This window comes from Alligator mississippiensis, chromosome 15 (genome assembly GCF_030867095.1).
Source record: "Alligator mississippiensis isolate rAllMis1 chromosome 15, rAllMis1, whole genome shotgun sequence".
In the NCBI taxonomy this organism is placed as follows: Eukaryota; Metazoa; Chordata; order Crocodylia; family Alligatoridae; genus Alligator; species Alligator mississippiensis.
In genome coordinates this window covers 5685982-5697419 of record NC_081838.1, presented here as the reverse complement: position 1 = coordinate 5697419, position 11438 = coordinate 5685982, and the positions used below count along the sequence as shown (strand labels likewise).

The 11438-nt window shown below is 53.2% G+C and overlaps 2 non-coding genes across 2 annotated transcripts; one reads left to right on the top strand and one right to left on the bottom strand.

The window, feature by feature from the left end:
• Window positions 1-112: 112 nt before the first annotated feature.
• TRNAT-AGU (transfer RNA threonine (anticodon AGU)) lies at window positions 113-186 on the top strand. Its single transcript has one exon. It is a non-coding gene; the product is annotated as a tRNA-Thr (tRNA).
• Window positions 187-4374: 4188 nt separating this feature from the next.
• On the bottom strand, window positions 4375-4445 carry TRNAG-GCC (transfer RNA glycine (anticodon GCC)). Its single transcript has one exon. It is a non-coding gene; the product is annotated as a tRNA-Gly (tRNA).
• Between the last annotated feature and the right edge of the window lie 6993 nt (window positions 4446-11438).

Genomic DNA, 11438 nt, shown 5'->3' with positions numbered 1-11438 from the left:
ACTGGGTGGAAAACAGAGAGGTAACCCAAGGGCTGGGTTTGGGTCGTGTGTGCAAAGACCTGCTGCTGCGCCCATTCACAGGACTGGGGTGGGTAGCAGCACTTCTCTGGAGGGCACTGTGGCTTAGTTGGTTAAAGCACCTGCCTAGTAAGCAGGGGATCCTGGGTTCAAATCCTAGCAGTGCCTTTTTTTTTTTTTCACTTCTCACCAGAAAGCAAACATTCCCAGCATCAGAAAGTGATTGAGCCTAGACCCAGCACTGGGCTTCCTGGCTCGTTGCCCTCCCATGGCTCTGGGTGACTGGCCAGAGTGTCTCTGTGGCGCTCCTGCGGCCCCTGCACGCGGGGCGCGAACCCTTACCATGCTGGGGCAAGCAGAAGTGCAGCAAGGATTGGGACCTGGATGCTGTCACGGGTAGGTAGGGACGTGGGGGTGGGGGGTGTGAGGAGTGGCGGCGGGGGGTGAGGGGTAGCAGGGGGATGTGCGGTCTGTGGGTGGGTTTGTGGAGGGGCTCAAGCGGGGGGGTGCCAAATGCCTGCCCCCGCCCAAGCTTTTCTCCAGCTTCAGCAGCTTACCCTGGCTCGTCCTGACTTCAGCTACAGCTACTGGTTCCAGTTCTGATACCGGACCCCTTTGGACCCTAGCTCTCTGAGCAGCTGCTCTGAATTGCCCCCATGCTTCAGGGTAACTAGCCACTATCCTACACTGCCCGTGCCCTGGTGCATAACACTACCACAGAAACATGGCTTCACTACTGCTGGCGTTTGCTTCAGCCAGAATGCTGGCAATTATTCACCTGTCTTTCCAGTTTCGATGGAGGATTTTTCCAAAGGCATCATTGATGGTAACTTTCCAAAACTTTCAGGTGTTTCACAAAATCATAGAATCACAGACAATGAGGGTGGAAGGGACCTCAGGCGGTCACATCTAGTCCATCCCCCTGCTCAGAGCAGGCCCAGCCCCTACATCATCCAGGCTTTGTCTAGTCAGACCAGGTCTTAAAAACCTCCAGGGATGGAGAGCCCACCACCTCTCCGGGTAACCTGTTACTGTGTTTTACTACCCTCCTAGTGAGAAACTTCTTCCTAATATCCAACCTCAACTCCCCTTGCTGCACCTGGAGCCCATTGCTCCTTGTTCTGGCATCTGCCCCCACTGAGAACAGCCCAGCTCCGTCCTCTTTCAAACCCCACTTCAGGGAGTTGAAGGCTGCTATTAAATCCCCTTCAGTCTTCTCCTCTCCAGACTAAATAAGCCCAGTTCCCTCAGCCTTGTAGTGGGCAAAGTTAGTTATGATAAGGCTTTTAGCCATAGGCCAGGCCTTCCCAGAACGAAGCAATACAGCTGAACAAAGCATCTTTTGATGCATTGGAAGAGGTAAGTGCTGTAACTGGAGTGCTGTAGGTGAGGAATATATAACGCTTTCCCTATAAGGAAAGATAACCAAAAGTAGGATAGGACTGGTGCACCAGATAAAGAGCGCTTGGCACAGCGCCAGGGGATTGGACAATTTGGGGTGAGAAAGTTACACAAGTAGTGAACAAACAACGACAAAGTGTGTGTTCATGTTGTATCTCTGGGGAGACGGGGGCAGCCGTGGACTTTTTGCTTGAGTAGCTGAAAAGCCAGAGACAAACATCCCACACACCCAGCGAAGGACCCGAGGCTGGTAACCCCAAAGGTCATTGCTATAACTTCCAAAGGTGCCACTGGCCAGGTCGTAATACTCTGTGCCATCTTTCAGGCTGTTGATGAAGACATTGAACAAAACTGACCCGAGGACCGACCCCTGGGGTGCTCTACTTGATACCGGCTGCCAAGTAGACATTGAGCCACTGATTAATATGCTCTGATCCTGATGCTCCAGCTAGTTTCCCATCCACTTTACATCCAGCCCATACTTCCGTAGCTTGCCTGCAAGAGTGTTGTAGGAGACAGTATCGAAAGCCTTGCTAAAATCAAGGCTAGACCACGTGCACCGGTCTCCCCATGTCCACAGAGCCAGTCATCTCATCATAGAAGGCAATCAGGTTGGTCAGGGGTGTAGGTTGTAGCCTTGTTGGTCTGAGGACATAGGCAGACAAGGTTCCTTGGGTGAATTTGATATCTTTTATTAGACCAACCCAAATAGTTGGAAAGTAATTATAAAGCAAGCTTTTGGGTTCAAAAACCCTTCGTCAGGCTAAGGAAGTTTCAGCAGTCGGTGTGTGCTCTTCCTGGATGGGATGAACAGTAAAGAAGCCAGCGGCTGGGCTGGTGTGCACACAAGACAGGTAGTCAGTGAAAATGTAGATTGAGGAGTCAGTGGGTGAGAGACAGGCTGGTGGGGGGTGGGGAAGAGAGAGAAGGGGGATGAAAGTGGAGAGATACCTGGGGAGTCAGATAATGTGTCATAAATCCAATGTCTATATGTAGTCCATGATTTTTAGTATCCAAGAGGTTGATGAAGTGGAGTTCGTAGGCTCGTCTCTGGGAAGTGTTGTGTAAGTTTCCCTTGAGGATCAGGACTGGTCTCTCCTATGTATTTTCCATCGGGGCATTTGGTGCATTGGAATCCAATGGAGACCAAACAACAACTGCGCACCAGAATGAACGCACACCGGACATCTAGCAAAGACAGAAATACCCAATTACCGGTGGGGCACCTTTCTCACAAGAAAACCACTCTTTCTCCAATCTCTCAGTCCTGATCCTCAAAGGAAACTTACACAACACTTCCCAGAGACGAGCCTACGAGCTCCATTTCATCAACCTCCTGGATACTAGAGATCATGGACTGAACATAGACATTGGATTTATGACACATTACAACCTGCCTGACATCTGACTCCCCAGGTATCTCTCCACTTTCATCCCCCTTCTCTCTTTCTCTCCCCACCCCAGCCTGTTTCTCACCCATTGGCTCCTCAATCTACATTGTCACTGACTGCCTGTCTTGTGTGCGTACCAGCCCAGCCGCTGGCTTCTTTACTGTTCATCCCATCCAGGAAGAGCACACACTGACTGCTGACACTTCCTTTGCCTAACGAAGGGTTTTTGAACCCAAAAGCTTGCTTTATAATTACTTTCTAGCTATTTGGGTTGGTCTAATAAAAGATATCAGATTCACCCAAGGAACCTTGGGGCAAAGCATCCACACCAGAAGACAGGTGGATGATCCAGGCTGACCTGGACAAGCTCAGCAAGTGGGCGGACGAGAATCTGATGGTGTTCAACACCGATAAATGCAAGGTTCTCCACCTTGGGAAGAAAAACCCGCAGCATCCTTATAGGCTCGGCAGTGCTATGCTGGCTAGCACTATGGAAGAAAGAGACTTGGCGGTCATCATTGACCACAAGATGAACATGAGCCTGCAATGCGATGCGGCGGCTAGTAAAGCAACCAAAACGCTGGCTTGCATCCATAGATGCTTCTCAAGCAGATCCCGGGACGTCATTCTCCCCTTGTACTCGGCCTTGGTGAGGCCGCAGCTGAAGTACTGCATCCAGTTTTGGGCTCCACAATTCAAAAAGGATGTGGAGAAGCTTGAGAGAGTGCAGAGAAGAGCCACGCGCATGATCAGAGGTCAGGGAAGCAGACCCTACGATGACAGGCTGAGAGCCATGAGGATCTTCAGCCTGGAAAAGCGCAGGCTCAGGGGTGATCTGATGGCCACCTACAAGTTTATCAGGGATGTTCACCAGTATCTGGGGGAACGTTTGTTCTCCAGAGCGCCCCAAGGGATGACGACTAGGTCGAACAGTCATAAACTACTGCAAGACCGTTTCCGGCTGGACATAAAGAAGAATTTCTTTCCTGTCCGAGCCCCCAAGGTCTGGAACAGCCTGCCATCGGAGGTGGTTCAAGTGCCCACATTGAATACCTTCAAGAGCAAACTGGATGCTCATCTTGCTGGGATCCTATGACCCCAGCTGACTTCCTGCCCTTTGGGCAGGGGGCTGGACTCGATGATCTTCCGAGGTCCCTTCCAGCCCTAATGTCTATGAAATCTATGAACCTTGTCTGTCATCAGGTTGGTCAGGCATTTCTTGCCGTTGGTGAATCCATGCTGACTGTTCCTAATCACCTTTTCCACCTCCAAGTGTGGAGTCTTTAAAGATCTGCTTCATGATTTTTCTAGGAACGGAGGAGGCCGACTGGTCTGTAGTTCCCTGGATTATCCTTTTTCCTTTCTTAAACATGGGCACTATGTTTGCTCTTTCCCAATCATCCAGGACCTCTCCTGATCACCATTAGTTTTCAAAAGTGATGTCCAGTGGCTCTGTAGTCTTATCAGCCAACTCCCTCAGCTGTGTACAGCATGTGAAACAAGGGCCAAGAGTACAGTAAAGAAGTCTTGACATGTAGGACCCCAACTGAACACCTAGAGAAGCTGCATTGGCTGGGAATCGAACCCAGATCTCCTGCATGGCAAGCAGGAATGCTACCATTGAACCACCAATGCTTGGGTACTGAGAGATGGTGCAAGACTCATTTCCATACAGGAAGGTAGGGGTTACAACACCCTTGTAGAGGAAAAGTTTGGTTTGGGCCTGATCTCATGATCACTGAAGACAGTTTCAGAGACAGCCAAAGGCAGCACTTGCGGTGTTTAGCCAGCATTACATAGTACTGTACCATCTACAGCCATGTCTGCATGAGATGCTGACTGCGCGGTCATTACTGAGCAGTCATTTAGCATTTGTATAAACAAGTACTAAATAACCGTGTAGTAACCGGAGTTACTGCGCAGTCCTGTTGAGGAACGGCTGTTTCGTGGTGCTGACTGCGCAGTAGCTCATGACTGAGCGCCTCGCTTCCTGCCGTGTGACGCTATTGCACAGTCAGCGTCTCATGTAGACACGGCCTAGATTTACTTTTTGGGAAAGGTGGATACTCAGGCAGAGGAATTGTTCCACATTTCCCAAAGATTTCCCTTTCATTTGAATATGTGGAGGAGCGGCTGGCTGGTTTGTGTGGAGTTGTTTAGGGGGTCTTGGTTTTTGTGAACGTGGCGGCGAGTCCAACCATTTCATACACTTCACAGAAGGAATCAAGTGACCTGGGGCACATACAACGATCCTCATTGTACTGAAGATCAGTAATGGAAGTGTTGGTTATCTCGAGATGTTGCTAAAGACCCTGAGTCCTGGGGTCACAGACTCACGGAGCGGTGGGCTGGTCGGGCCCTCCAGAAGTCACATATAGTTCAAGCCCCTGCCTGAAGCAGGAACATCCCTGTTCAAACACCCTGGACAAGTCCCTGTGTAACCTGTTCCTACAGTTACACAATCAACCCTGCTGCAGGAGTACAAGACATAGCGCCCAAAGACGGGAAGGACCCGAGACTGCCCCAGGTAAAGCAGGGGGATGAGGGCTGCCAGTGTCCTGCTGCAGCAAGGGCTATTAAAATGCACTTTAAAAACCCAACGAAGAGGGCTGTGCCCCCAGCTTCAGAGGAGGGGAAACCTTCCCTCTACCTTTGTTCCTTCTTTGTGCCTTTGAAAGTCCCAGGTTTTGACCTGGGAGGGCGCACGGCTGATTCCCACTGAGAGCAGGAATTCAGGTTCCCGCGAGGACTGAAGACTTGGAGGTAGTCCACAGGGCCTCCTGTTTCCAGGTGCAGGGGGCAGGGTCTTAGGTTGTAAAAACTTCATTATGTCACAGGGCTGAACATTGTGGCAGGAGTCCAGAAGGCGTGCCCTAGTATCCAAGGGGATGCCTGCATTTACCCCTGCCTGCCTTGGGTGACTTCAAATACACCACTAGTTATTTTTGAAGGTCTTCCATCACTGTTTGTCATCCCACATGGGGACTGAGCCAGAGCAGCCTTTTCTCCTGGCTTCACCTGCCAGAAAGCTCCCTTGCTTTTTAGCCATGCCCACAGATGTCATCCCAAATCAGTCAAGAAGGGAAGAGGCCCCTTGAGGAAGACTGGTCAGGCAACAGCTGGCGTGGCCTTCCGCTCGACCCTAAGCCTCACACTCAAATAGGAACATTGCTGTCTTTTCAGAATAATCCAGATGTTACTGAATGCTTTATCAGCTGGCGACCTCTTTTGCTCACCTTTCAGCCCCAGGTAAACTTATCCACTGGCATCTTCTCCCAACACTCAAGATCTTAGGGAATCAAAGTCAAAGAGCGACCAAATTGTCCCAGCTATGGGCCGTTTAAAACACTTTGCTGGCCCTACCTGTTTTTGGAGCAGGACAGACAGGCTTGGTAGCAACACCAACATCAGCCCATTGCCCAATTGGGGCACAGGGCTGAGAAAAATCTGCAGAGCTGGGACCTGCCCCTGACCAGGACAGCTCCAGGCTGTGCAGGGAACTCTCCCTGGGAAGAAAGCTCCCAGCCTCTGCTCGCTGATCTTGGAGGTGGCGATGGGAACAAGCTCCCAGCCTCTACTCCATGATCACGGAGTGGGGACACTGCTGGGGCAGGGGGACGTTGACTCCAGCCCACTCTGGTAGCAGGCAACTCCTGGGGGCAGGGAGCAATCTCCGACCCCTACTGCCCAGCTGATGGGGAGCAAATTTACTCCTGGTCAGCCGTCTACACTTGCCAACTTGTGCAGTAATTACTCAGCAGTTAATTTGCTACTTGCATTTGCAGGTAGCAAATTAACTGCCAAATAGAGGAAATTACTGTGCGGTAAGGGTTAGCACGTGTGTGGTGTTGCTTACTAGGCAGCACTCAGCTCTACTGCACAGTAAAGCATTTCGTGTAGACACAGCCAAGGTCCTTTTTGACAGTAATGTTGGCTCTTAGCTTTCGCTCACTGTTTAACTGTGCAAAAACATTAGAACAGCTGTCTCCACGCAAGGATCTCAGAAAGGTCGGGATCTTTTTTTGATACTGTGGATTCCTATTTGAAATGTCTGGATTTATCTTGTGACTCATATGTCGGTATTCACACCACTAAAAGTGCTAGTATTAGTAATGTCATTAAAAGGATTTACTTCAGATGATTTCAACAGCACTAAGGGTATGCTAGAAATAAAAAGCAGATGAGCAAAAGTCTCTCCCTTGACCCGTGACGGCGAAGGAAAAGTGCAAGAAACAGAAACCCCATATATTTAATACCTTCATTTTATTTCATTCTTCACAAAAAAAAAAGTTCAGAGCCCTCCTTTGATTAATGCAGTTGACAGTAAGGGAAAGGGAGGAGGGAATAAGAGGGAAGCTTAAAGCTGGCTCCACGCTGTGCCGGATTTTAACAGTTTGACCAGAGGTGTGCCCTTATACTACTGGCAGTAACTACTGGCTGGGTTCAAATTTAGGGGTTTGAAACCAACTTTCTAAACTTGGCATGAGCCCCCACCTAAAAACCTGGGAAAGTACATTTTAACGGGTTGTTCTAATGTGCAGAATCTTCCCTAGTCTCAAAAAAAAATGTTGAACTAAATGGGGCTTATTGCAGGGGGAATGGAAACAAAAACATGGCTTGGAAGGAAATGTGAACTATATTAAATTGAACTGAAATCCAAAACGGTTCACAACCGCAGCCACTGGACACCAACCCAGGGGAGCAAACGCCTAGTTGAGAGGGGAGACTCGCCCAGGGCGGCTGTCTGGGGGCTCTACCACCTATGCCAGCTAAAACAGCCAGTACTGGGGAGGGAGGCCTGCCCAGGGAGCCTTGCAGCTCCTTGCTGACAAGGGTTGCCACTCTGCTCCAGAGACGTGTAACGGGGTAGTTTGTTCCCTAAAGAAGCCCTGTTAAGGGGCTGCAGTGATGGGGCGATCTGCTGGTGAGGGCTGGCCATGGGTGGAAGCAGTTTCCTCTCTGGGTGATTGCCCTGCCCTGGTGCTTAGCCCAGTAAAGGGGGGGTGGGGGCGGGGGGTTCCAGCCAGCTGCTGGTCTCTCAGTGTTTAGTGGCACTCAGCACCTCCCAGTGATGGGGTCAGTGGCTCGTTAGGGTCCCAGTCACTGCAACACCCGTTGTTGGCCTTGTGGAGATTGACCCCCCCATCTGCTCCCCCTGGTTGGGGAAGGTGGAAGTCTGTGTGCTAGACAGTCAGACATGGACAGGAACCCAAATGATTTGGGGCTGTCTGCATGGGCAGATGCACCAGGATGCAGCAAGGGAAGGTTAGGTTGGATATTAGGAAAAACTCTCTCACTAGGAGGTGGTAGGATCGCCATCCTTAGAGGCTTTTAAGCCCTAGCTGGAGCCATTTAGTTGAGGATGGTCCTTTGAGCAGGGGGTTGGACTAGATGAGCTCCTGCGAACCGTCTGCTTGTTTGTCTTCTAGGCTCCAGGCTCCTCAAATTCATCCCCGCACTCCTTCTAGTCTCAGCTGCACTCCCACACCCAACTCCACATGGTCCCTTGCTCACCTCCATGCTCTCCCTCTGCTTGGGATGTCTGCCCCGCCTCTTCTGCAGTTGGCCTGGCTGAGGTTTCAGAAAGCCCCTCTCCCTCAGTCTCCCTGGGGAAGTCCTCAGAGGCTCAGGTTGGCACGACCTTCCTTGGGAACCCGCTGCTCAGCCTTGCTCAGCATCCCTGCGGGGTGGGGAAGGGAATCCACATGTGAAACCTGGTGGCGCTGGCAGAGGAAGAGCCCTGCTATTCCCATGATGGGGCCTCTCATAACTGGAAAGACCAGAACAGCTGCTCCTTACGTGCCCCTGGGGAAGAGTCTTGTTCAGGGCACACGCCTAAGGAGCTGTCATGTGCCAATGAACCCCAAGTTTCCTCCATGTAAGGGGAACCTGCGGCAGGAAGGAGGCCTCTTAACCATACGTGAACCAGGGAAGTCACTGGGTAAACCCAGTTCTCCAGACGCCTACACAAGCCCATTCTGGAGCACCGAGGGCTACAGGGGCACGGGAGTGGGGCAATTGAAACGCAGTCACGAATTGCTCCCGTGGTGGCACGACATGGCCAAACCAAGGAGAAGGAGCTTCCTGCTGGGTGCTGCACACATGCCGTGAGAAAGGTCAGGGGCCCTCAATTTGAGTGCTGTTAAGTAGCAGAGATCAGCGCCCTGTCCCACCCGAGCCACGCACTAGTAAAGATATGAGCTGTCACTCGGGATCCAGGAAGGAGTGATATTTGAGTCTCTCATCCCCAGTGCAGAATAACAGCTCAGGCACCCAAATGCAGGCCCTGCTTTGTATGCAGCCCATTACCCGACTCCTGCTGGGGTATGTCCGCCTCTCTGGGGACATGAAGCAGCTCATCCAGGGGCTCTGGTGTTGTATCCCATACCGCCTCCTCCTGGGGCATGTCCGTAGGATGGGCCGGTGGTTGCTCCAGCCAGGAATCAACAGATTTCCACAATGCCTCAGTGGGCCCCATCTTGTCTGAAGACACCCCCTTGATCTACACACGTACCGTGACCTGGGGCAAGCCAAATATGTCACTGGGGAACCAGGAACAGGAAGACCCCAGAGTAAGAGGGAACAGTCCCCAGACATGTGAAGACGGGGATGGCAGCATGAAAGATCAGGGTAAAATGCTCTCACCTGGAGCTTCTCCTCCTCCTCCTGCCCCAGCTGAAACCCTTCGGCCAGGGTCACTGCCTCGGCACAGGTCTCCAGCTGCATCCCCGCTGCCAGCTCCACGTCTCCCGGGGCAGGATGGCCAGGAACTGCCCCAGCACCGCCAGCTCCAGCATCTGATCCTTGCTGCGGCACTGGGGCTCCAGCCAGCGCTGGCACAGCTCCCGCAGGCGGCTGCAACCCCGTGTCCCCTTGGCGTACTGGTAGAGGAAGCCCTGGAAGCGCCGGCACCGCATCTCTGGGGTGGGGGGGTCATCGCCTTGTGCCAGCGCTGGCAGCTGTGGGGTCACCAAGGCTGGTGCTAGTGCTGGAAACGGGGCCCAAGGGCTGCACTGGTCCCAGCTCAACAGCCATGGTTGCTGCCAGGGGAGACCTCTGCCCAGCTCTCGCTCTCCCACCACTACCATGCTGGGCCCGTTGGCAATGTCTTGTCCCCTGGGGTGTCTGTGGGAAAGGAGACAACACACACTATCTTGTGAAGGCAGAGGCAGGACCACAACCCACTTTCCCATCTCCACACCCCCACCCAGCCCAGACACAGGGTGCGGGGAGTGGGCCGGCTCCGAGAACTGCCCCCATAGTCCCTGGGTGCCACCAGCCCCATGTGGCTTCCCACCCAGCTGCACAACACCCCCTCGCACCGCCCAGCCACGTGCGACCCACACCCCCAGTGCACTGCCCTGTCCCAGCAGGACCCTGCCTGGCTCTCAGCCCCGTAGGGCCCATCCTGGCTCTCCAGCCTGGCTCCTCCACACTCCCCCACAGCCCCAGAGCACCCCCCAGCAGCATCCACATGGGCCACAGCTCCTTGCCCCCACTTTCCCTGCCAGGCTCCACAGCCCCAAACCCCTCAGTGTCCTACAGTCATGTGGCTGCACCTTTTTGCTGTCCCCAGAGCACACAGACCCCCAGCCACCCCACAGCCGATGCCCCCGGTGGGACCCAGCTGCCCCCACTGCCTTGCTTGGCCAACACCAGGTGTATCTTGGGAGCAACTCCTTTCGCTCTCAAGCCCTTGCTCCGACTCGTCTCCAGGAGGAAGAGACCCCGGGCAGGGCTGGCTCCCAGCGCTCAGGAGGGGGATCAGCGCAGGGAAGGTTGTGGGCGAACCGCTCGGCCCAGGGCTGTAGGCGAGAGCGAGGAGATCGAAGGTGCTGAATGTCTCTGGTGACACCCGCCTTCTCATTTCCCCGAGGATCCCCCGCCGCGCTGGAGGGCAAATTCCCTTTGGGCATGGAAATGTTTGGGCTTTCCCCAGGCATCGCTGGCGGAGGCGCTTGTTTCCAGAAACGCTCGCCCAAAATAACCCAAAACTTTTCATAGATGCTGGGCTTGGAAGGGACCTCAACGGATCATTGAGTCCGACCCCCTGCCAGGGCGGGGAAGAGCGCTGGGGCCAGATGACCCCAGCCAGATGCCGACCCATTTCGCTGACAATGACAGTGGGGTGGCCGTCATAGAGGACATTCCAGTTTTCTGCTACTCTGTCCTCTATTGATACAAAGCTGGAAGCCTTTATAAGTACTATTTTTCTCTTCAAGAGGACATCAATTACATCTGGTTTCGTATCAATACAGGACAGAGGACAACCGGGCTGTCCTCTAGGATGGCCACCCGAGGCCGGTGGAGGATGAGAAGCTCCAGGTACCGTCCCCATCTTCATGTGTCTTGAGCATGGTTCCTCCCACCGCTGCCTGTCCCAGTTCCTGGCTCCCCAAGTGACACATTTGCCTTGTCCCCAGGTCCCCATGCATGTGAAGGTTGAGGATATATCATTGGACAAGATGGTGCCCACTGGGGCATTGTGGGAATATCTTAAATCCTGGCTGGAACAGTCACAACCCCGTCCTGTGGCCATGCCCCTGAAGGAGGCTGGGCAGGATGAAACCCCAGAGCCTCAGGACGAGCCATGTTGGGTCCCCAGGGAGGAGCCCCTGCCCCAGCAGG